Source organism: Oncorhynchus gorbuscha, linkage group LG10 (genome assembly GCF_021184085.1).
Source record: "Oncorhynchus gorbuscha isolate QuinsamMale2020 ecotype Even-year linkage group LG10, OgorEven_v1.0, whole genome shotgun sequence".
In the NCBI taxonomy this organism is placed as follows: Eukaryota; Metazoa; Chordata; class Actinopteri; order Salmoniformes; family Salmonidae; genus Oncorhynchus; species Oncorhynchus gorbuscha.
This window is the reverse complement of record NC_060182.1, coordinates 1,027,356-1,055,348: the sequence shown is the minus strand read 5'-3', so window position 1 is coordinate 1,055,348 and position 27,993 is coordinate 1,027,356. Positions and strand designations below refer to the sequence as shown.

The 27,993-nt window shown below is 47.4% G+C and overlaps 2 protein-coding genes across 3 annotated transcripts in view; both read left to right on the top strand.

Annotated features, from left to right (window-relative positions):
* Nucleotides 1-27,993, top strand: part of LOC124045442 (plasma membrane calcium-transporting ATPase 3-like) — a 461,204-nt gene that overhangs the window by 24,796 nt on the left and 408,415 nt on the right. The gene's annotated exons all lie outside the window — the stretch shown is intronic.
* Nucleotides 3,013-27,993, top strand: part of LOC124045444 (nerve growth factor-like) — a 113,996-nt gene continuing 89,015 nt past the window's right edge. For both annotated transcript variants that reach the window (XM_046364734.1, XM_046364735.1), the window contains exon 1: nucleotides 3,013-3,149. The gene's annotated coding sequence lies outside the window, so the exon portion shown is untranslated. The remainder of the gene's footprint in view (nucleotides 3,150-27,993) is intronic.

The window sequence follows — 27,993 nt, the reverse complement described above, 5'->3', positions numbered from 1 at the left end:
GGCATTGAAGCTCGTCTGGAGGTTTGGTAACACAGTGTCCAAGGAAGGGCCAGAAGTATACAGAATGGTGTCGTCTGCGTAAAGGTGGATCAGAAAATCACCAGCAGCAAGAGCGACATCATTGATATATACAGAGATGAGAGTCGGCCCGAGAATTGAACCCTGTGGCACCCCCATAGAGACTGCCAGAGGTCCGGACAACAGGCCCTCCGATTTGACATACCGAACTCTATCTGAGGAGTAGTTGGTGATCCAGGTGAGGAAGTCATTTGAGAAACCAAGGCTATTGAGTCTGCCGATAAGGATGCGGTGATTGACAGAGTCGAAAGACTTGGCCAGGTTGATGAAGACGGCTGCACAGTACTGTCTCTTATCGATGGCGGTTATGATATTGTTTAGGAACTTGAGCGTGGCTGAGGTGCACCCGTGACCAGCTCGGAAACCAGATTAAATAGTGGAGATGATACGATGGGATTCGAAATGGTTGATGATCTGTTTGTTAACTTGGCTTTCGAAGATTTTAGAAAGGCAGGGCACGATGGATATCAGTCTATAACAGTTTGGGTCTAGAGAGTCTCCCCCTTTGCAGAGGGGGATGACTGTGGCAGCTTTCCAATCGTTCGGGATCTCAGATGATACAACAGAAAGATTGAACAGGCTAATAATAGGGGTTGCAACAATTAGGAATTGGTGCTACAGGATGCAAATTTCTGTTTGAAAAACGTAGCCTTAGCTTTCCTAACTGACTGAGTATATTGGTTCCTGACTTCCCTGAAAATAATATATAAATAATAAATAATATGCTATTCGATGCTAATGCAGAACGCCAAAATCAAATCAAATGTATTTATATAGCCCTTCGTACATCAGCTGATATCTCAAAGTACTGTACAGAAACCCAGCCTAAAACCCCAAACAGCAAGCAATGCAGGTGTAGAAGCACGGTGGCTAGGAAAACTCCCTAGAAAGGCCAAAACCTAGGAAGAAACCTAGAGAGGAACCAGGCTATGAGGGGTGGCCAGTCCTCTTCTGGCTGTGGAGATTATAACAGAACATGGACAAGATGTTTAAATGTTCATAAATGACCAGCATGGTCAAATAATGGGACAGGTAGCACGCTACAGGATGTTTTTGTGATGGTCAAGGGCAGTCAAGTCTGGGGTGAACCAAGACCTATATCTGTTTTTAGTTCTAAATTTATTTTAATTGGGCACGTTTATTTAAGATGGCGAGGAAAGCACTTTTAAAGAGCAACCAGGCATCTTCTAAACACGTAATGAGATCAATATCCTTCCAGGATACCCAGGCCAGGTCTATTAGAAAGGCCTACTCGCTGAAGTGTTTTAGGGAGCGTTTGACAGTGATGAGGAGTGATCGTTTGACCGAGGACCCATCACACACGCAGGCAATGAGGCAGTGATTGCTGAGAACGCTGAGGTGTATTTAGAGGGCGAGTTGGTCAGGATTATATCTAACATTGTTACGGATTTAGGGTAGTACCTGGTAGGTTCCTTAATAATTTGTGTGATATTGAGAGCATCTAGCTTAGATTGTAGGATGGCCGGGGTGTTAAGCATATCCCAGTTTAGGCCACCCAACAGCACGAGCTCTGAAGATAAATAGGGGGCAATCAGTTCACATATGGTGTCCAGGGCACAGCAAGGGGCTGAAGGGGGTCTATAACAAGCGGCAACAGTGAGAGACTTGTTTCTGGAAAGGTGTATTTTTAAAAGTAGAATATTGAATTGTTTGAGCACAGACCTGGATAGAACTCTGCAGGCTATCTCTGCAGTAAATTGCAACAATGGTAGAATAGCTCTATCATTGAGGCACAGTGGAGCTCTCCAGGTCAGTTCAATAGCTCTATCATTGAGGCACAGTGGAGCTCTCCAGGTCAGTTCAATAGCTCTATCATTGAGGCGCAGTGGAGCTCTCCAGGTCAGTTCAATAGCTCTACCATTGAGGCGCAGTGGAGCTCTCCAGGTCAGTTCAATAGCTCTATCATTGAGGCGCAGTGGAGCTCTCCAGGTCAGTTCAATAGCTCTATCATTGAGGCGCAGTGGAGCTCTCCAGGGCCATTGAATAGCTCTACCATTGAGGCACAGTGGAGCTCTCCAGGTCAGTTCAATAGCTCTATCATTGAGGCACAGTGGAGCTCTCCAGGTCAGTTCAATAGCTCTATCATTGGGGCGCAGTGGAGCTCTCCAGGTCAGTTCAATAGCTCTATCATTGAGGCGCAGTGGAGCTCTCCAGGTCAGTTCAATAGCTCTATCATTGAGGCGCAGTGGAGCTCTCCAGGTCAGTTCAATAGCTCTATCATTGAGGCGCAGTGGAGCTCTCCAGGTCAGTTCAATAGCTCTATCATTGAGGCGCAGTGGAGCTCTCCAGGGCCATTGAATAGCTCTACCATTGAGGCACAGTGGAGCTCTCCAGGTCAGTTCAATAGCTCTATCATTGAGGCACAGTGGAGCTCTATCCAGGTCAGTTCAATAGCTCTATCATTGGGCGCAGTGGAGCTCTCCAGGTCAGTTCAATAGCTCTATCATTGAGGCACAGTGGAGCTCTCCAGGTCAGTTCAATAGCTCTATCATTGGGGCGCAGTGGAGCTCTCCAGGTCAGTTCAATAGCTCTATCATTGAGGCACAGTGGAGCTCTCCAGGTCAGTTCAATAGCTCTATCATTGAGGCGCAGTGGAGCTCTCCAGGTCAGTTCAATAGCTCTATCATTGAGGCGCAGTGGAGCTCTCCAGGTCAGTTCAATAGCTCTAACATTGAGGCACAGTGGAGCTCTCCAGGTCAGTTCAATAGCTCTATCATTGAGGCGCAGTGGAGCTCTCCAGGTCAGTTCAATAGCTCTATCATTGAGGCACAGTGGAGCTCTCCAGGCGGGCAGGGAAAGAGGAGAGGTAGGCACTAGGACCTACGGGCAGCCTAACGGGAGGGTGGGAGTATCTATGGGACTCCTCTGTAACTTTCAGAACAATTTTTCCCAAAGAGAGTGGGAGGCTTTAAAAAGAGGACGTCGGATTGGGAGTTTGGGATAATTCTGACGGAGAAGACAGTGAGAAGTTGAATATATCACTCTTTGGTTCACTGAAGGAGGAGAGAGGGAGCGAGGGAGAGAGGGACCAAGGGAGAGCATAGACGGAGGTAAGAGCACACGCAAAGTTTTCCTGTGCTGTTCACGGTGTATCTGTGTGTCTCTGTGTGCGTGTGCGTGTGCGTGCGTGTGCGTGTGCGTGTGCGTGCGTGCGTGTGTGTGTGTGTGTGTGTGTGTGTGTGTGTGTGTGTGTGTGTGTGTGTGTGTGTGTGTGTGTGTGTGTGTGTGTGTGTGTGTGTGTGTGTGTGTGTGTGTGTGATATCATGTCTGTTTTGCCCATACCTGTCATTAAGTGAAATTTGATCCTTCGAGTTTCATTTGTAGCAAACAGAAGCTAAATAGGAGGTCCCACAGCACTGCCAACCAGAGGTAACTAATCACTGTCTAAAGTACAGGAGAGTTAAATACTGTGTTTCTATCTTTAGAACGGCGGTTCAACAGAACATGACTTAGAACTGTGACAGACAGGGTTTTCAGGTGTATAGTTGTGTAGATGTACATGTATATAGTTGGAACTGTGACAGACAGGGTTTTCAGGTGAATGGTTGTGTAGATGTACATGTATATAGTTGGAACTGTGACAGACAGGGTTTTCAGGTGTATGGTTGTGTAGATGTACATGTATATAGTTGGAACTGTGACAGACAGGGTTTTCAGGTGAATGGTTGTGTAGATGTAAATGTATATAGTTGGAACTGTGACAGACAGGGTTTTCAGGTGAATGGTTGTGTTGGTTGTGTAGATGTAAGTGTATATAGTTGGAACTGTGACAGACAGGGTTTTCAGGTGAATGGTTGTGTTGGTTGTGTAGATGTAAGTGTATATAGTTGGAACTGTGACAGACAGGGTTTTCAGGTGAATGGTTGGAACTGTGACAGACAGGGTTTTCAGGTGAATGGTTGTGTTGGTTGTCTAGATGTAAGTGTATATAGTTGGAGTGATCCTGTTCTCTATGCTGTGACCCTGTGTTAGTTAAACAGTCAGTCTGTTACCTGTTAGAAAGAGATGGGAGAGGGGGAAGGTAGGAGAGGAGATGGATGGATGGAGGGGGTAGGGAGGGAGGTAGGGAGGGAGGGAGAAGAGAGAGGTGGGGAAGGGAGGGAGGTGGGAGAGTGGGAAGGGAGGAGAGGGGATGGAGGGAGGGACAGAGGTAGGGGGAGAGAGGGAGAAGAGAGAGGGGGATAGAATAGGGAAAGGAGAGAGGGTAGGGGTAGGGGGAGGGAGGGAGGTGGGAGAGGGGGATAGAATAGGGAAAGGAGAGAGGGTAGGGGTAGGGGGAGGGAGGGAGGTGGGAGAGGGGGATAGAATAGGGAAAGGAGAGAGGGAGGGAGGGAGGGAGGGAGGGAGGGAGGGAGGGAGGGAGGGAGGGAGGGTGGGAGAGTGGGAAGAAGGAGAGGGGATGGAGGGAGGGAGAAGAGAGAGGGGGATAGAATAGGGTAAGGAGAGAGGGTAGGGGGTAGGGGGAGGGAGGGAGGTGGGAGAGTGGGACAGAAGTAGGGGGAGGGAGGGAGAAGAGAGAGGGGGATAGAATAGGGAAAGGAGAGAGGGTAGGGGTAGGGGGAGGGAGGGAGGTGGGAGAGGGGATAGAATAGGGAAAGGAGAGAGGGAGGGAGGGAGGGAGGGAGGTGGAGAGTGGGAAGAGAGGAGAGGGGATGGAGGGAGGGAGAAGAGAGAGGGGGATAGAATAGGGTAAGGAGAGAGGGTAGGGGGTAGGGGGGAGGGAGGGAGGTGGGAGAGTGGGACAGAAGTAGGGGGAGGGAGGGAGAAGAGAGAGGGGGATAGAATAGGGAAAGGAGAGAGGGTAGGGGTAGGGGGAGGGAGGGAGGTGGGGAGGGGGATAGAATAGGGAAAGGAGAGAGGGAGGGAGGGAGGGAGGGAGGTGGGAGAGTGGGAAGAGAGGAGAGGGGATGGAGGGAGGGAGAAGAGAGAGGGGGATAGAATAGGGTAAGGAGGAGGGTAGGGGGAGGGGGAGGGAGGGAGGTGGGAGAGTGGGACAGAAGTAGGGGGAGGGAGGGAGAAGAGAGAGGGGGATAGAATAGGGAAAGGAGAGAGGGTAGGGGTAGGGGGAGGGAGGGAGGTGGGAGAGGGGGATAGAATAGGGAAAGGAGAGAGGGTAGGGGTAGGGGAGGGAGGGAGGTGGGAGAGTGGGAAGAGAGGAGAGGGGATGGAGGGAGGGAGAAGAGAGAGGGGGATAGAATAGGGAAAGGAGAGAGGGTAGGGGTAGGGGGAGGGAGGGAGGTGGGAGAGTGGGACAGAAGTAGGGGGAGGGAGGGAGAAGAGAGAGGGGGGATAGAATAGGGAAAGGAGAGAGGGTAGGGGGGGGTCCAACTTCAATGGGAGCAGGCTCAGTGTTGAGACAACCCAAGCAACCTCAGGTTACGCAAACTCTCTCTCTTTCTCTCACTGCTTTGTCTCCTCTCTTAAACTCAAATTCAAGCTGCTTTATTGGCATGAAAATCCTTGTGTCAATATTGCCAAAATAACAATTTATAAAATATACATCGTAATAAAATAATACATGATAGTAATTATAAAAAATAACTATGTAATTGAAATAACAACAATAGAATGGTAACAGCCAATAGTATAAATATATACATGTAATAAATTATGGGGACAATAAAAGCCTAAACAAGGAAAATCAACATGCTACTATTATGACTACGAGAATAAATGCTACCACTGGCAGCATTTATACCTGTAATATATAGATATATATCTACTAGCTACTAAAACTATAACTAACAAACGGTCATCATCACCATTATGTCAGTACTACAACTGTCATCATCATTACTACTACTTCTACCACCGCTATCATTAAACTACTACCCATACCACCATCAACCCTACTACCCATACCACTACCCATACCACCACCAGCCCTACTACCCATACCACTACCCATACCACCACCAGCCCTACTACCCATACCACCACCAGCCCTACTACCCATACCACCATCAACCCTACTACCCATACCACCACCAGCCCTACTACCCATACCACCATCAACCCTACTACCCATACCACTACCCATACCACCACCAGCCCTACTACCCATACCACCACCAGCCCTACTACCCATACCACCACCAGCCCTACTACCCATACAACCACCAGCCCTACTACCCATACCACTACCCATACCACCATCAGCCCTACTACCCATACCACCATCAACCCTACTACCCATACCACTACCCATACCACCACCAGCCCTACTACCCATACCACCACCAGCCCTACTACCCATACCACCATCAGCCCTACTACCCATACCACTAGCCATACCACCATCAGCCCTACTACCCATACCACCACCAGCCCTACTACCCATACCACTACCCATACCACCACCAGCCCTACTACCCATACCACTACCCATACCACCACCAGCCCTACTACCCATACCACCACCAGCCCTACTACCCATACCACCATCAGCCCTACTACCCATACCACTAGCCATACCACCATCAGCCCTACTACCCATACCACCACCAGCCCTACTACCCATACCACTACCCATACCACCACCAGCCCTACTACCCATACCACTACCCATACCACCATCAGCCCTACTACCCATACCAACATCAGCCCTACTACCCATACCACCACCAGCCCTACTACCCATACCACTACCCATACCACCATCAGCCCTACTACCCATACCAACATCAGCCCTACTACCCATACCACCACCAGCCCTACTACCCATACCACTACCCATACCACCACCAGCCCTACTACCCATACCACTACCCATACCACCATCAGCCCTACTACCCATACAACCATCAGCCCTACTACCCATAGCACCATCAGCCCTACTGCCCATACCACCACCAGCCCTACTACCCATACCACCATCAGCCCTACTACCCATACCACCATCAGCCCTACTGCCCATACCGCCATCAGCCCTACTACCCATACCACCATCAGCCCTACTACTCATACCACCATCAGCCCTACTACCCATACCACCATCAGCCCTACTACCCATACCACCATCAGCCCTACTGCCCATACCACTACCCATACCACCATCAGCCCTACTGCCCATACCACCATCAGCCCTACTACCCATACCACCATCAGCCCTACTGCCCATACCACCATCAGCCCTACTACCCATACCACCATCAGCCCTACTACCCATACTACCACCAGCCCTACTACCCATACCAACATCAGCCCTACTACCCATACCACCATCAGCCCTACTACCCATACCACCATCAGCCCTACTACCCATACCACCATCAGCCCTACTGCCCATACCACTACCCATACCACCATCAGCCCTACTGCCCATACCACCATCAGCCCTACTACCCATACCACCATCAGCCCTACTGCCCATACCATCATCAGCCCTACTACCCATACCACCATCAGCCCTACTACCCATACCACCATCAGCCCTACTGCCCATACCACTACCCATACCACCATCAGCCCTACTGCCCATACCACCATCAGCCCTACTACCCATACCACCATCAGCCCTACTGTCCATACCACCATCAGCCCTACTACCCATACCACCATCAGCCCTACTACCCATACTACCACCAGCCCTACTACCCATACCAACATCAGCCCTACTACCCATACCACCATCAGCCCTACTACCCATACCACCATCAGCCCTACTACCCATACCACCATCAGCCCTACTGCCCATACCACTACTCATACCACCATCAGCCCTACTGCCCATACCACCATCAGCCCTACTACCCATACCACCATCAGCCCTACTGCCCATACCACCATCAGCCCTACTACCCATACCACCATCAGCCCTACTACCCATACCACCATCAGCCCTACTGCCCATACCACTACCCATACCACCATCAGCCCTACTACCCATACTACCATCAGCCCTGCTACCCATACCACCATCAGCCCTACTACCCATACCACCACCAGCCCTACTACCCATACCACTACCCATACCACCATCAGCCCTACTACCCATACCAACATCAGCCCTACTACCCATACCACCACCAGCCCTACTACCCATACCACTACCCATACCACCACCAGCACTACTACCCATACCACTACCCATACCACCATCAGCCCTACTACCCATACAACCATCAGCCCTACTACCCATACCACCATCAGCCCTACTGCCCATACCACCATCAGCCCTACTACCCATACAACCATCAGCCCTACTACCCATACCACCATCAGCCCTACTGCCCATACCACCACCAGCCCTACTACCCATACCACCATCAGCCCTACTACCCATACCACCATCAGCCCTACTACCCATACCACCACCAGCCCTACTACCCATACCACTACCCATACCACCACCAGCCCTACTACCCATACCACTACCCATACCACCATCAGCCCTACTACCCATACAACCATCAGCCCTACTACCCATACCACCATCAGCCCTACTGCCCATACCACCACCAGCCCTACTACCCATACCACCATCAGCCCTACTACCCATACCACCATCAGCCCTACTACCCATACCACCACCAGCCCTACTACCCATACCACCACCAGCCCTACTACCCATACAGCCACCAGCCCTACTACCCATACCACCATCAGCCCTACTACCCATACCACCATCAGCCCTACTACCCATACCAACATCAGCCCTACTACCCATACCACCATCAGCCCTACTACCCATACCAACATCAGCCCTACTACCCATACCACCATCAGCCCTACTACCCATACCACCATCAGCCCTACTACCCATACCACTAGCCATACCACCATCAGCCCTACTACCCATACCACCACCAGCCCTACTACCTATACCACTACCCATACCACCACCAGCCCTACTACCCATACCACTACCCATACCACCATCAGCCCTACTACCCATACCAACATCAGCCCTACTACCCATACCACCACCAGCCCTACTACCCATACCACTACCCATACCACCACCAGCCCTACTACCCATACCACTACCCATACCACCATCAGCCCTACTACCCATACAACCATCAGCCCTACTACCCATAGCACCATCAGCCCTACTGCCCATACCACCACCAGCCCTACTACCCATACCACCATCAGCCCTACTACCCATACCACCATCAGCCCTACTGCCCATACCGCCATCAGCCCTACTACCCATACCACCATCAGCCCTACTACCCATACCACCATCAGCCCTACTACCCATACCACCATCAGCCCTACTACCCATACCACCATCAGCCCTACTACCCATACCACTACCCATACCACCACCAGCCCTACTACCCATACCACCATCAGCCCTACTACCCATACCACCATCAGCCCTACTACCCATACCACCATCAGCCCTACTACCCATACCACCACCAGCCCTACTACCCATACCACTACCCATACCACCATCAGCCCTACTACCTATACCACCACCAGCCCTACTACCCATACCACCACCAGCCCTACTATCCATACCACCACCAGCCCTACTACCCATACCACCACCAGCCCTACTACCCATACCACCACCAGCCCTACTACCCATACCACCATCAGCCCTACTACCCATACCACCACCAGCCCTACTAACCATACCACTACCCATGCCACCATCAGCCCTACTACCTATACCACCACCAGCCCTACTACCCATACCACCACCAGCCCTACTACCCATACCACCACCAGCCCTACTACCCATACCACCATTATCCCTACTACCCATACCACTACCCATACCACCATCAGCCCTACTACCCATACCACCACCAGCCTTACTACCCATACCACTACCCATACCACCATCAGCCCTACTACCCATACCACCATCAGCCCTACTACCCATACCACCACCAGCCCTACTACCCATACCACTACCCATACCACCACCAGCCCTACTACCCATACCACTACCCATACCATCATCAGCCCTACTACCCATACCAACATCAGCCCTACTACCCATACCACCATCAGCCCTACTACCCATACCACTACCCATACCACCATCAGCCCTACAACCCATACCACTACCCATACCACCATCAGCCCTACTACCCATACCAACATCAGCCCTACTACCCATACCACCATCAGCCCTACTACCCATACCACTACCCATACCACCATCAGCCCTACTACCCATACCACTACCCATACCACCATCAGCCCTATTACCCATACCAACATCAGCCCTACTACCCATACCACCATCAGCCCTACTACCCATACCACTACCCATACCACCATCAGCCCTACTGCCCATACCAACATCAGCCCTACTGCCCATACCACTACCCATACCACCATCAGCCCTACTGCCCATACCAACATCAGCCCTACTGCCCATACCACTACCCATACCACCATCAGCCCTACTACCCATACCACCATCAGCCCTACTGCCCATACCACTACCCATACCACCATCAGCCCTACTGCCCATACCACTACCCATACCACCATCAGCCCTACTACCCATACCACCATCACCCCTACTACCCATACCACTACCCATACCACCATCAGCCCTACTACCCATACCAACATCAGCCCTACTACCCATACCACTACCCATACCACCACCAGCCCTACTACCCATACCACCATCAGCCCTACTACCCATACCACCATCAGCCCTACTACCCATACCACCATCAGCCCTACTACCCATACCACCATCAGCCCTACTGCCCATACCACTACCCATACCACCATCAGCCCTACTACCCATACCACTACCCATACCACCATCAGCCCTACTACCCATACCACCATCAGCCCTACTGCCCATACCACTACCCATACCACCATCAGCCCTACTACCCATACCACCATCAGCCCTACTGCCCATACCACTACCCATACCACCATCAGCCCTACTGCCCATACCACTACCCATACCACCATCAGCCCTACTGCCCATACCACCATCAGCCCTACTACCCATACCACCATCAGCCCTACTGCCCATACCACTACCCATACCACCATCAGCCCTACTGCCCATACCAGCCCTACTGCCCATACCACTACCCATACCACCATCAGCCCTACTGCCCATACCACTATCCATACCACCATCAGCCCTACTGCCCATACCACCATCAGCCCTACTGCCCATACCACCATCAGCCCTACTACCCATACCACCATCAGCCCTACTACCCATACCACCATCAGCCCTACTACCCATACCACCATCAGCCCTACTGCCCATACCACTACCCATACCACCATCAGCCCTACTACCCATACCACTACCCATACCACCATCAGCCCTACTACCTATACCACCACCAGCCCTACTACCCATACCACCACCAGCCCTACTATCCATACCACCACCAGCCCTACTACCCATACCACCACCAGCCCTACTACCCATACCACCATCAGCCCTACTACCCATACCACCACCAGCCCTACTACCCATACCACCACCAGCCATACTACCCATACCACTACCCATACCACCATCAGCCCTACTACCCATACCACCACCAGCCCTACTACCCATACCACTACCCATACCACCACAAGCCCTACTACCCATACCACTATCCATACCATCATCAGCCCTACTACCCATACCAACATCAGCCCTACTACCCATACCACCATCAGCCCTACTACCCATACCACTACCCATACCACCATCAGCCCTACTACCCATACCACTACCCATACCACCATCAGCCCTACTACCCATACCAACATCAGCCCTACTACCCATACCACCATCAGCCATACTACCCATACCACTACCCATACCACCATCAGCCCTACTGCCCATACCAACATCAGCCCTACTGCCCATACCACTACCCATACCACCATCAGCCCTACTGCCCATACCACTACCCATACCACCATCAGCCCTACTGCCCATACCATCATCAGCCCTACTGCCCATACCACTACCCATACCACCATCAGCCCTACTACCCATACCACCATCAGCCCTACTGCCCATACCACTACCCATACCACCATCAGCCCTACTACCCATACCACCATCAGCCCTACTGCCCATACCACTACCCATACCACCATCAGCCCTACTGCCCATACCACTACCCATACCACCATCAGCCCTACTGCCCATACCACCATCAGCCCTACTACCCATACCACCATCAGCCCTACTGCCCATACCACTACCCATACCACCATCAGCCCTACTGCCCATACCACTACCCATACCACCATCAGCCCTACTGCCCATACCACTATCCATACCACCATCAGCCCTACTGCCCATACCACCATCAGCCCTACTGCCCATACCACCATCAGCCCTACTACCCATACCACCATCAGCCCTACTACCCATACCACTACCCATACCACCATCAGCCCTACTACCCATACCACTACCCATACCACCATCAGCCCTACTACCCATACTAATAATAATAATAATAAAATAATAATAATAATAATATAATGAAAATAATACTAATAATTGTAATTATAATAATAATTATAATAATAATTATAATAATAATTATCATTCAAATAATTATAATAATAGTATTAAAAATATTAAAAATCAAAATAATTATTATTATAATTACCCTTACTTTTTAGTCATTTGGACACTCTTATCCAAAGCAATTTAGAGGAGCAATTATGATTAAGTACCTTGCTCAAGGGCATATTGATAGATTTTTCACCTCGTCGGCTCGGGAATTCATCCAATAATAACAAGTAAGTTACTGATTACTGTGCAGTAACCATGTATTTTTATGTCTGCCTTTTCACCTCGTCGGCTCGGGAATTCATCCAATAATAACAAGTACGTTACTGATTACTGTGCAGTAACCATGTATTACGTTACTGATTACTGTGCAGTAACCATGTAGTACGTTACTGATTACTGTGCAGTAACCATGTAGTACGTTACTGATTACTGTGCAGTAACCATGTATTACGTTACTGATTACTGTGCAGTAACCATGTAGTACGTTACTGATTACTGTGCAGTAACCATGTATTACGTTACTGATTACTGTGCAGTAACCATGTAGTACGTTACTGATTACTGTGCAGTAACCATGTAGTACGTTACTGATTACTGTGCAGTAACCATGTAGTACGTTACTGATTACTGTGCAGTAACCATGTAGTACGTTACTGATTACTATGCAGTAACCATGTAGTACGTTACTGATTACTGTGCAGTAACCATGTATTACGTTACTGATTACTGTGCAGTAACCATGTATTACGTTACTGATTACTGTGCAGTAACCATGTAGTACGTTACTGATTACTGTGCAGTAACCATTAGACTACCTGCCACCTCTACACTCTAACCACTAGGATACCTGCCACCTCTACACTCTAACCACTAGGCTACCAGGTAACCATGTATTTTTATGTCTGCCGGTTCGTATTTGTGTTAGTCATTTAGTCGGCTTTGAGATTTTGTTTAGTTTTTCCAATGTTGTAAATATGAGTCATTTGATTGGTTCATGATATTGTTTATGTGAATTCTTTCTTTTGAATCAGTGCTGGTTTCAGCTTGGTTGGTGAGGACTGAGAATGCTCATTTCTGGGCTGAGCTCTTGGGTTTGAAGTGATTTAGATTGGAGACTTTGGACTTGAATTTACAGTGCATTCGGGAAAGTTTTCAGACCTTGACTTTTTCCACATTTTGAAGCCTTATTCTAAAATGGTTTGAATCATTTTTTCCCTTCATCAATCTACACACAATAACCCATAATGACAAAGCAAAAATAGGTTTTTAGAAATGTTTGCTAATTTTGCTAAAATATATTTAAAAAAAATGAAATATCACATTGACATAAGTATTCAGACCTTTTACTCAGTGCTTTGTTGAAGCACCTTTGGCAGCGATTACAGCCTCGAGTCTTCTTGCGTATGATGCTACAAGCTTGCCACACCTGTATTTGGGGAGTTTCTCCCATTCTTCTCTGCAGATCCTGTCGAGCTCTGTCAGCTTGGACGGAGAGTGTTGCTGAACAGCTATTTTCAGGTCTGTCCAGAGATGTTCAATCGGGTTCAAGTCCTGGCTCTGGCTGGGCCACTCAAGGACACTCAGAGACTTGTCCTGAAGTCACTCCTAAATTGTCTTGGCTGTGTGCTTAGGGTCGTTGTCATATTGGAAGGTGAACCTTCACCCCAGACTGAGGTCCTGAGCACTCTGGAGAAGGTTTTCATTAAGGATATCTCTGTTCTTTGCTACATTCTCCTCAATTAGGTTGGAAAAATAGGATGAACGAGCAGCAGTGAGGGCTCTTCGATACTGCACAGTACTGTCAGTCCAAGCTAGTCGGAAGTCTGCCAGTAGGTTGTAACGCCATTTCCGTTACAATTTTCTGTAAGTTTACTTCATGGCATTTTTTTACTTGGGTATTTTCTGTATACCACGGAGCTTATTTCTTGTGACAAATTTTTTTTTTTGGGGGTGCGACTGCATCTAGGGTATTACACAAGATTAAATTGAGTTCCTCAGTTAGGTGGTCAACTGATGTTTGTACTCTGACGTCCTTGGGTAGGCAGGGGAGTCTGGAAGGGCATCTAGGAATCTTTAGGTTGTCCAATAATATATAGCACGGCTTTTGATAATCCTTGGTTGAGGTCTGAGTAGATACATTTTTGTGATTGCAAACATAATAAGATGGTGGTCCGATAGTCTAGGATTACGAGGAAAAATATTTAGATCCACAATATTTATTCCACGGGACAAAACTATATCCAGGGTGTGACTGTGGTAGTGAGTAGGTCAAAAGACATGTTTGGAAGAAAAAAAACACTGAGTCGCCTTTTGGGTCTGTGGATTTTTTCATGTGAATATTGAAGTCACCAAAAATTATAAATTATCTGCCATGACTACAAGGTCCGATAGGAATTCAGGGAACTGAGTGAGGAATGCTGTATATGGCCCAAGAGGCCTGTAAACAGTAGCTATAAAAAAGGATTGAGTAGGATGCATAGATTTCATGACTTGAAGCTCAAAATACAAAAATGCAGTCGTCATTTTTGGGGGGTAAATAAAAATGTGCTGTCGTAAATGTTAGCAACACCTCCACCTTTGCTGGAGGCACAGGATATGGTCACTAGTGTAACCAGCAGGAGAGGCCTCAATTGATTTGATTTGATTTAGACTTAAGCCATGTTTCAGTCAGGCCAATCACATCAAGGTTATGATCAGTGATTAGTTCATTGGAAGTAGCCCTATTTTGAGATGTGAGATTTCACAATCTCTTTCAATAATGACAGGAATGGAAGAGGTCTTTATTCCAGTGAGATTGCTAAGGCGAACACCTCCATGTTTAGTTTTGCCCAACCTAGATTGAGGCACAGACACAGTCTCAATGGGGATAGCTGAGCTGACTACACTGACTGTGCTAGTGGCAGACTCCACTAAGCTGGCAGACTGGCTAACAGCCTGCTGCCTGGCCTGCACCCTATCTCATTGTGGAGCTAGAGGAGTTAGAGTCCTGTCTATGTTCATAGATAAGATGAGAGCACCCCTCCAGCTAGGATGGAGTCTGTCACTCCTCAGCAGGCCAGGCTTGGTCCTTTTTGTGGATGAGTCCCAAAAAAAGGTACAATTATCTACACATTCTATCTTTTGGGAGGGTAGGAAACAGTTTTCAACCAGCGATTGAGTTGTGAGACTCTGCTGTAGAGCTCATCACTCCCCCTAACTGAGCTAACGGTGGGAGGCTTCGGTGGCTCAGACCCTGTAAAGGGTGGAAGAGAGACCAGAGAAGACTCGGCCTCTGACTACGACTCGGCGTCTCAGACCCTGTAAAGGGTGGAGGAGAGACCAGAGAAGACTCGGCCTCTGACTACGACTCGGCGTCTCAGACCCTGTAAAGGGTGGAGGAGAGACCAGAGAAGACTCGGCCTCTGACTACGACTCGGCGTCTCAGACCCTGTAAAGGGTGGAGGAGAGACCAGAGAAGACTCTGACTACGCCGTCTCAGACCCTGTAAAGGGTGGAGGAGAGACCAGAGAAGCGTCTCAGACCCTGTAGAGGGTGGAGGAGAGACCAGAGAAGACTCGGCCTCTGACTCGCGTCAGACCCATAAGGGTGAAAAGACTCGGTGCATAATGGAGAGAACCGGTTGAAACTTTCAGTCATCTGAATGAGAGACACCGGTTAAGCAGACTGTATTTCTTTCCAGAAGCCTTGAGAAAATTGTCCGGCTGCAGGGGGATGGTATAGTGGTAAAGGGTTAATATTATTACTACTACTACTACTTTTCAGCTGGTGGAGGTCCTGTAGAACAATATTTACCTTTAGAGAATTTTTCATCTATATTTTTCATAGCTGTCTATTTACCACCACGAATCAATGCTGGTACTAAGACAGCACTCAATGATCTGTATAAACCCATAAGCAAACAAGAAAATGCTCATCCGGAGGTGGTGCTCCTAGTGGCTGGGTACTTTAATGCAAGTAAACTTAAATTAGTTTTACCTCATTTCTACCAGCATGTTAAATGTGCAACCAGAGGGGAAAAAACTCTTGACCACCATTACTCCACACAAAGAGACGCGAAGGAAGGTCTCCCTCACCCTCCATTTGGCAAGTCTGACCATAACTCTATCCTCTTGAATGTTACTTACTAAAGGAGAAAGTACCAGTGACTCACTCAATACGGAAGTGGTCAGATGAAGCAGATGCTAAACTACAGGACTTTTTTCCTGTCACAAACTCTAATATGTTCAGGGATTCATCCGATGTACACTACATCAGTCATTGGCTTCATCAATAAGTGTATCGACAATGTAGTCCCCACAGTGACATTACATACATACCCCAACCACCCAACCAGGAGCAATGGATTACAGGCAACATCTGCACTGAGCTAAATGGTGGAGCTGCCGTTTTCAATGAGCGTGACTCTAACCCAGACGCTTATTAGAAATCCTGCTATGCCCTCTGACAAACCATCAAACAGGCAAAGTGTCAATAAAAGAATAAGATCTAATCCTACTACACCGGCTCCAACACTCATCAGATGTGGCAGAGCATGAAAACTGTTATTGACTTCAAAGGGAAGCCCAGCCGCGAGCTCCCCAGTGACACGAGCCTACCAGATGAGCTAAATTACTTCTATGCGCGCTTTGAGGCAAGCAACACTGAAGCATACATGAGAGCACCAGCTGTTCCGGACGACTGTGTGATCATGCTTTCCGTAGCCGATATGAGTAAGACCTTTTAAACAGGTCAACATTCACAGGGCCAGACGGACGACTAGGACACGTACCCAGAGCATGCGCTGACCAGCTGGCAAGTTTCTTCACTGAGATTTTCAACCTATCCCTGCCTCAGTCTGTAATACTAACTTGTTACAAGCAGACCACTATAATCCCTGTGCCTAAGAACTCCAAGCTAACCTGCCTAAATGACTATCGCCCCATAGCACTCATATCTACAGTGGGGCAAAAAAGTATTTAGTCAGCCACCAATTGTGCAAGTTCTCCCACTTAAAAAGATGAGAGGCCTGTAATTTTCATCATAGGTACACTTCAACTATGACAGACAAAATTATTTAAAAAATCTAGAAATTCACATTGTAGGATTTTTTATGAATTTATTTGCAAATTATGGTGGAAAATAAGTATTTGGTCACCTACAAACAAGCAAGATTTCTGGCTCTCACAGACCTGTAAATTCTTCTTTAAGAAGCTCCTGTGTCCTCCACTCGTTACCTGTATTAATGGCACCTGTTTGAACTTGTTATCAGTATAAAAGACACCTAAAGCCCTCTACAACGTCTGCATTAAGGTGAGTAACATTCGAAGCTAGCTCCCAGTACCAAAAAGGTCAGGCGGAGGGATCTACATGGAGCCACTAACAGCTTGTTGGGTCAACCCAGGAGTTAGACATGGGTGTCCTTTCTGTCATGAGTGAAACTGTGCATCATTTTTTTACCCTTATTTTACCAGGTAAGTTGACTGAGACGTTCTCATTTACAGCAAAGGCCAGGGGAATAGTTACAGGGGAGAGGGGATGAAGGGGCAGCAGGGTAGCCTAGTGATTAGAGTGTAGAGGTGGCAGGTAGTCTAGTGGTTAGAGTGTAGAGGTGGCAGGTAGCCTAGTGGTTAGAGTGTAGAGGTGGCAGGTAGCCTAGTGGTTAGAGTGTAGAGGAGGCAGGTAGCCTAGTGGTTAGAGTGTAGAGGTGGCAGGTAGCCTAGTGGTTAGAGTGTAGAGGTGGCAGGTAGCCTAGTGGTTAGAGTGTAGAGGTGGCAGGTAGCCTAGTGGTTAGAGTGTAGGGGCGGCAGGGTAGCCTAGTGGTTAGAGCGTAGAGGTGGCAGGTAGTCTAGTGGTTAGAGTGTAGAGGTGGCAGGTAGCCTAGTGGGTAGAATGTAGAGGTGGCAGGTAGTCTAGTGGTTAGAGTGTAGAGGTGGCAGGTAGTCTAGTGGTTAGAGTGTAGAGGTGGCAGGGTAGCCTAGTGGTTAGAGTGTAGAGGTGGCAGGTAGTCTAGTGGTTAGAGTGTAGAGGTGGCAGGTAGTCTAGTGGTTAACATGAATGAGTCAATTGGAAGCTGGGGATGATTAGGTGACAACGATGGTATGAGGGTCAGGACACCAGGGTTAACAGCCCTATTAATACGATAAGTGCCATGGGATCTTTAGTGACCACAGAGAGTCAGGACATCGGTTTAACATCCTACCCGATAGACAGCACCCTGCACAGGTGTCACGAACTGGCTCGAAGTCCGTAACAAAAAGGGAGACAATGTGGAGATTAGGAATGGAACAAAAATGTATTTATTAACTTAAGTAATGTAAATACAATAAACAATGGTGTCAGTAGTCAGTTGTGTGTATAGATGTGATAATGAGGGTGTTGAAAGGTGTCAAACAAAACTGCCACAACCAAAATCCAACAGTGTGTCTGTCTGCATGGAGAGAGTCTCCTCAATGAAAGGGGAAGAGGTGTATTTATCCCGGGACACACCCGAGCTCAGGTGTGTTCCCATTTCGCTGACGACCCTCCCAGCCCCGCCCACCGACATCCTATTAAGGAAAATGAGCAAAAAGAAAGAATTCAGCAGACAGAGTGGGAGGGGTGTTCCCAATCACTACCCTGGGGCATTGGGATATTTTAGACGAGAGGAAAGAGTGCCTCCTACTGGCCCTCCAACACCACTTCCAGAAGCATCTGGTGTCCCATCCATTGACCAACCCTGCTTTGCTTCAGAAGCAAGCCAGCAGTGTGATGCAGGGTGGAATGCTGCTTGTTAATGCCATTAATGTCTCTGTTGAAATGTCTATGTGAGAGGCTGGGGGTGGAGCTTAATGCTGGGATGTTAATAATGGGGTACAGGAATTCGAATGAGGAAAAAGAAGGAGGAACAGGGTCAAAGGTGGAGGGGATAACAGACTGTTATTTAATGGGTCTCTGTGCACCTTGGGGTGGAATTTGAGTTCTGTGGGAGAAAAAAGCGTGGAGATGTTTTAAGAAGATATGGTCGGGGAGGCGTTCTGTACAGCAGGGGAAGATGGGTTGTACAGTGGTAGAAGTGGGGAGGTTTTGGTTATTTTAATGTGTGATGTTGTTTTGTATCGTGGGGTAGAGGGCAAGCTGAGTATGCAGCACAGGATATTTGTTTTTTAAAGAAGGGTGGGGGGGTTTAATAAAATGAGGAGGTATCATTAAAGAAAGACAAAAAGACCAATGTAATTCTCTCTCTCTCTCATTACACAACCATCAGAGATCCAACCTTCACGATGTGTGTCATGATGTTAGTAGGGTGAACACGGACCTAATGCCTGCCCCACCTCCAACCAGGGAATTCCTCACACTGAGTCTGAACTGGCCCATAGAGGGTCACTATAGTGTTCTGACAGGACAGGAATGTTACCGCCATGAACATGTATACACACACACACACACACACACACACACGCACGCACGCACACACACACGCACGCACACACACACACACACACACACACACGCACACGCACGCACACACACACACACGCACGCACACACACACACACACACACACACACGCACGCACGCACGCACGCACGCACGCACACACACACACACACACACACACACACACACACACACACACGCACGCACGCACGCACGCACACACGCACACGCGCACACGCACACACACACACACACACACACACACACACACACACACAGACACAGAAAAGAGCGGGAATTCACTCTCCGCTGTCATCAACATGTTTTCCCAGAGCATTTATTATAGCCATGTTACACAGTGCCATCCGTTTTGTCACCAAAGCCCCTTATACTACGCACCATTGTGACCTAGTTGGCTGGTCCCCGCTACATATTCGTCGCCAGACCCACTGGCTCCAGGTCATCTATAAGTCTTTGCTAGGTAAAGCTCCGACTTATCTCAGTTCACTGGTCACGATAACACCCACCTGTAGCACGCGCTCCAGCAGGTATATTTCACTGGTCATCCCCAAAGCCAACCTCCTTTTGCCGCCTCTCCTACCAGTTCTCTGCTGACTGGAACGAACTGCAAAAACCACTGAAGTTGGAGACTTTAATCTCCCTCACTAACTTCAAGCATCGGCTGTCAGAGCAGCTAACCGATCACTGCAGCTGTACATAGTCCATCGGTAAATAGCCCACCCAATCTACCTACCTCATCCCCATTCTGTTTTTATTTGATTTACTTTTCTGCTCCACCTGCACATCATCATCTGCACATCTATCACTCCAGTGTTTATGCTAAACTGTATTTACTTCGCCATTATGGCCTATTTTTGCCTTACCTCCTTACTTCATTTGGACACACTGTATATAGACTTTTCTATTGTGTTATTGACTGTACGTTTGTGTAACTCTGTGTTGTTGTTTGTGTCACACTGCTTTGCTTTATCTTGACCAGGTCACAGTTGTAAATGAGAACTTGTTCTCAAACTGGCCTACCTGGTGAAATAAAGGTGATCTGGTCTACCTGGTTAAATAAAGGTGATCTGGTCTACCTGGTTAAATAAAGGTGATCTGGTCTACCTGATTAAATAAAGGTGATCTGGTCTACCTGGTTAAATAAAGGTGATCTGGTCTACCTGGTTAAATAAAGGTGATCTGGTCTACCTGATTAAATAAAGGTGAACTGGCCTACCTGGTTAAATAAAGGTGATCTGGTCTACCTGGTTAAATAAAGGTGATCTGGTCTACCTGGTTAAATAAAGGTGATCTGGTCTACCTGGTTAAATAAAGGTGAAATAAATAAAGAAGTTTGATTGATATTCTCAGCCTTAGGAACAGTTGTCAATCTTGTTTTCTAAATATTGAGTCACTGAAACTGAAAAAGTGCATCCCCCCAGTATGTAATTTTTCAGTAAAATCAAATCTACAGTATTTTTAAAACCTCTTATAAAATTGGATTTGTAGCATAAACTGGGAATTTGATATTTCTGACTGACATTATGATTGTCTGTTTGTTTCATATCTGCAAAGTAGTTAAACCGCTATCAGTTCCACTTTAATAAGTTTATCACAACTCTAGTTGACTTGATGAGTCAACAGACAACACTACATTACAAGGTTATTACAACTCTAGTTGACTTGTCATCTCCTCCTAATTTGCATATTTACCAGAGTGCATTCCCTTTCGAGTGAAATATGATAATTATGAGTGTGGTTTTGGGTTAAATTGACACGGGTTATTAACATCAACACTGGAGTTATTTAACACCAATGTAGAGTAACAACATGAAACATACACACTACTGCCACAGCTACTGGTCTACTGCAGTGAGAACACTCATTATTCACTACAGCTACTGGTCTACTGCAGTGAGAACACTCATTATTCACTACAGCTACTGGTCTACTGCAGTGAGAACACTCATTATTCACTACAGCTACTGGTCTACTGCAGTGAGAACACTCATTATTCACTACAGCTACTGGTCTACTGCAGTGAGAACACTCATTATTCACTACAGCTACTGGTCTACTGCAGTGAGAACACTCATTATTCACTACAGCTACTGGTCTACTGCAGTGAGAACACTCATTATTCACTACAGCTACTGGTCTACTGCAGTGAGAACACTCATTATTCACTACAGCTACTGGTCTACTGCAGTGAGAACACTCATTATTCACTACAGCTACTGGTCTACTGCAGTGAGAACACTCATTATTCACTACAGCTACTGGTCTACTGCAGTGAGAACACTCATTATTCACTACAGCTACTGGTCTACTGCAGTGAGAACACTCATTATTCACTACAGCTACTGGTCTACTGCAGTGAGAACACTCATTATTCACTACAGCTACTGGTCTACTGCAGTGAGAACACTCATTATTCACTACAGCTACTGGTCTACTGCAGTGAGAACACTCATTATTCACTACAGCTACTGGTCTACTGCAGTGAGAACACTCATTATTCACTACAGCTACTGGTCTACTGCAGTGAGAACACTCATTATTCACTACAGCTACTGGTCTACTGCAGTGAGAACACTCATTATTCACTACAGCTACTGGTCTACTGCAGTGAAAACACTCATTATTACATTTACATTTAAGTCATTTAGCAGACGCTCTTATCCAGAGCGACTTACAAATTGGTGCATTCACCTTATGACATCCAGTGGGACAGTCACTTAACAATAGTGCATCTAAAACTTAGGGGGTGGGGTGAGAGGGATTACTCTTATCCTATCCTAGGTATTCCTTAAAGAGGTGGGGTTTCAGGTGTCTCCGGAAGGTGGTGATTGACTCCGCTGTCCTGGCTGGTCTACTGAGTGGAGTTTGTTCCACCATTGGGGGCCAGGGCAGCGAAACTCATTTTTGACTGGGCTGAGCGGGAGCTGTACTTCCTCAGTGGTCTAGGGAGGCGAGCAGGTCCAGAGGTGGATGAACGCAGTGCCCTTGTTTGGGTGTAGGGCCTGATCAGAGCCTGGAGGTACTGAGGTGCCGTTCACCCCTCACAGCTCCACTACAGCAAGTCACCATGGTCTTCACTACAGCGGATGGCTTCAACTGGAAGCCAGTTTATTCACTACAGCTACTTAAAATCCGACTTCAACTCTTACACAGCTATTCCTTTGTTCGAACCGGACCCCATTCCTTTGTTCCAAAAAGCTTTGTGAGACGTTTAGGCATCCTGGTGAGATTGAGACAAAGAGAATATCGACAGGCACTCCCCTCTGTTCAATTGGCAAATGTCCAGTCACTGGAGAATAAGATGGATGATTTTAGTTTGAGAGTCTTTCTTCACAGAAACTGGAAAAGCTGCAATATTATATGCCTTTGGTTGAATGACTCTATGCACATAGGAATCAGGGGTTCAACTGGACATAGGAGGCCTCTGGCAAGTCCAAAGGAGGAGGGGTGTGTCGCTTCATCAACAACAACTGGTGCACTGCTTCCAGTGTGAAGGAAATCTCCAGCTTTTGTCTACCTGATATAGAATACCTCATGGTAAGCTGCAGACCCTTTTTTTCTACCAAGAGTTCTTATCCGTAATCATCACGGCTGTCTTCATCCCTCCATAAACAAACAAGAAACCTCTCACCCAGAGGCAGAGACTTGATTCTACCTCACTTTCACTAACACGTCTCTTGCTCCACTAGGGGTGCTAAATATCTCTTGCTCCACTAGGGGTGCTAAATATCTCTTGCTCCACTAGGGGTGCTAAATATCTCTTGCTCCACTAGGGGTGCTAAATATCTCTTGCTCCACTAGGGGTGCTAAATATCTCTTGCTCCACTAGGGGTGCTAAATATCTCTTGCTCCACTAGGGGTGCTAAATATCCACTTTCACTAACACGTCTCTTGCTCCACTAGGGGTGCTAAATATCTCTTGCTCCACTAGGGGTGCTAAATATCTCTTGCTCCACTAGGGGTGCTAAATATCTCTTGCTCCACTAGGGGTGCTAAATATCTCTTGCTCCACTAGGGGTGCTAAATATCCACTTTCACTAACACGTCTCTTGCTCCACTAGGGGTGCTAAATATCTCTTGCTCCACTAGGGGTGCTAAATATCCACTTTCACTAACACGTCTCTTGCTCCACTAGGGGTGCTAAATATCTCTTGCTCCACTACAGGGTGCAGTAAATATCTCTTGCTCCACTAGGGGTGCTAAATATCTCTTGCTCCACTAGGGGTGCTAAATATCTCTTGCTCCACTAGGGGTGCTAAATATCCACTTTCACTAACACGTCTCTTGCTCCACTAGGGGTGCTAAATATCTCTTGCTCCACTAGGGGTGCTAAATATCTCTTGCTCCACTAGGGTGCTAAATATCTCTTGCTCCACTAGGGGTGCTAAATATCTCTTGCTCCACTAGGGGTGCTAAATATCTCTTGCTCCACTAGGGGTGCTAAATATCCACTTTCACTAACACGTCTCTTGCTCCACTAGGGGTGCTAAATATCTCTTGCTCCACTAGGGGTGCTAAATATCCACTTTCACTAACACGTCTCTTGCTCCACTAGGGGTGCTAAATATCTCTTGCTCCACTAGGGGTGCTAAATATCTCTTGCTCCACTAGGGGTGCTAAATATCTCTTGCTCCACTAGGGGTGCTAAATATCTCTTGCTCCACTAGGGGTGCTAAATATCTCTTGCTCCACTAGGGGTGCTAAATATCCACTTTCACTAACACGTCTCTTGCTCCACTAGGGGTGCTAAATATCTCTTGCTCCACTAGGGGTGCTAAATATCCACTTTCACTAACACGTCTCTTGCTCCACTAGGGGTGCTAAATATCTCTTGCTCCACTAGGGGTGCTAAATATCTCTTGCTCCACTAGGGGTGCTAAATATCCACTTTCACTAACACGTCTCTTGCTCCACTAGGGGTGCTAAATATCTCTTGCTCCACTAGGGGTGCTAAATATCTCTTGCTCCACTAGGGGTGCTAAATATCTCTTGCTCCACTAGGGGTGCTAAATATCTCTTGCTCCACTAGGGGTGCTAAATATCTCTTGCTCCACTAGGGGTGCTAAATATCTCTTGCTCCACTAGGGGTGCTAAATATCTCTTGCTCCACTAGGGGTGCTAAATATCTCTTGCTCCACTAGGGGTGCTAAATATCTCTTGCTCCACTAGGGGTGCTAAATATCTCTTGCTTCACTAGGGGTGCTAAATATCTCTTGCTCCACTAGGGGTGCTAAATATCTCTTGCTCCACTAGGGGTGCTAAATATCTCTTGCTCCACTAGGGGTGCTAAATATCCACTTTCACTAACACGTCTCTTGCTCCACTAGGGGTGCTAAATATCTCTTGCTCCACTAGGGGTGCTAAATATCTCTTGCTCCACTAGGGGTGCTAAATATCTCTTGCTCCACTAGGGGTGCTAAATATCCACTTTCACTAACACGTCTCTTGCTCCACTAGGGGTGCTAAATATCTCTTGCTCCACTAGGGGTGCTAAATATCTCTTGCTCCACTAGGGGTGCTAAATATCTCTTGCTCCACTAGGGGTGCTAAATATCCACTTTCACTAACACTTCTCTTGCTCCACTAGGGGTGCTAAATATCTCTTGCTCCACTAGGGGTGCTAAATATCTCTTGCTCCACTAGGGGTGCTAAATATCCACTTTCACTAACACGTCTCTTGCTCCACTAGGGGTGCTAAATATCTCTTGCTCCACTAGGGGTGCTAAATATCTCTTGCTCCACTAGGGGTGCTAAATATCTCTTGCTCCACTAGGGGTGCTAAATATCCACTTTCACTAACACGTCTCTTGCTCCACTAGGGGTGCTAAATATCTCTTGCTCCACTAGGGGTGCTAAATATCTCTTGCTCCACTAGGGGTGCTAAATATCTCTTGCTCCACTAGGGGTGCTAAATATCTCTTGCTCCACTAGGGGTGCTAAATATCCACTTTCACTAACACGTCTCTTGCTCCACTAGGGTGCTAAATATCTCTTGCTCCACTAGGGGTGCTAAATATCTCTTGCTCCACTAGGGGTGCTAAATATCTCTTGCTCCACTAGGGGTGCTAAATATCCACTTTCACTAACACGTCTCTTGCTCCACTAGGGGTGCTAAATATCTCTTGCTCCACTAGGGGTGCTAAATATCTCTTGCTCCACTAGGGGTGCTAAATATCTCTTGCTCCACTAGGGGTGCTAAATATCTCTTGCTCCACTAGGGGTGCTAAATATCCACTTTCACTAACACGTCTCTTGCTCCACTAGGGGTGCTAAATATCCACTTTCACTAACACGTCTCTTGCTCCACTAGGGGTGCTAAATATCTCTTGCTCCACTAGGGGTGCTAAATATCTCTTGCTCCACTAGGGGTGCTAAATATCCACTTTCACTAACACGTCTCTTGCTCCACTAGGGGTGCTAAATATCTCTTGCTCCACTAGGGGTGCTAAATATCTCTTGCTCCACTAGGGGTGCTAAATATCCACTTTCACTAACACGTCTCTTGCTCCACTAGGGGTGCTAAATATCTCTTGCTCCACTAGGGGTGCTAAATATCTCTTGCTCCACTAGGGGTGCTAAATATCTCTTGATCCACTAGGGGTGCTAAATATCCACTTTCACTAACACGTCTCTTGCTCCACTAGAGGTGCTAAATATCTCTTGCTCCACTAGAGGTGCTAAATATCTCTTGCTCCACTAGGGGTGCTAAATATCTCTTGCTCCACTAGGGGTGCTAAATATCCACTTTTATTCTACTCACAGAAATGCATACAAGGCCCTCCCTCGTCCTCCCTTTGGCTCATCTGACCATGACTCTACTCTCCTGCTTCCTGTTTACAAACAAAAGCTCAAACAGGAAGTATCAGTGACGCGCTCAATATGGACGTGGTTCAATGTAGTGGACACTGTTTTGCGAGTAGAGACTTGGATATATTCCGGGATTCATTTAATGGCATTGAGGAGTTTACCGCATCAGTCACGAATTCATCAACAAGTGCATGGATGACGTCATCCCCACAGGGACTATAAGAACCCATCCAAAACAAAAACCATGGAATACTGGCAATATCCTGGCCTGAATGCTAGAGCTACCTCTTTCAAGAAATGGGCACGGACTTGAACGCAACAACAGAGCCTGGTACGACATCCGACAAAAGCCTCAAAAGATGAGGAAATGTTGGACGGGCAGGGAGGCTGATTCAAATAGGAATCCTGACTTAAACAAGTGGTGATTAAAAAGCTCAGCCATGTGCTCCTTGTCAGTAACAACCACATGCCCAGCCAAGACAACGCAGGAGTGGATTTGGTAGAACGGGGGAAACTCCCCAAATACAGGTGTGCCACGCTTGTAGCGTCATACCCAAGAAGCAAATCATTTCTAAACGCTAGTTTTCACTTTGTCATGATGGGGTATGTGTAGATTGAGGAAAATATTTATTTAATCCATTTTAGAATAAAGCCCTAATGTGGAAATGTCAAGGGGCCATCATCATTCAAATGTCATAAATCAGCACTGCAGAGCTCTCCCTGTCCTCTGCCGTGCCTTGATAGTATTACTGCTGATGATATCTGAAAATGGGCATGTACACCCTGGCCCATCTACTAGCCCCAATTCTGACTTGTGCTATGATATCTGCTTCACTGATTTCTGCTCTTGTAAAAGCCTGAGTTTTCTGCACGTTAACACTAGAAGCTTATTACCTAAAATGTATCAATTGAAAGTGTGCGTTCACAGCTCCTATCCAGATGTGTTGGTCATTACTGAGACGTGGTTCAGGAAGAGTGTTTTGAACACTGAAGTTAACCTTTCTGGTTACGACCTTTTTGGAGAAGACAGATCTTCCAAAGTTGGAGGAGTGACAATCTTTACCTTCAATGCTCGGTTGTCTCCACCAAGTCTGTCCCCAAACATTCTGATTTGCTGGTTTTAAGCAGTAAACTTTCAAATAGCTCTTTGTAGACTGTTGCTGCGTGTTATTGTCCTCCATCGTCCT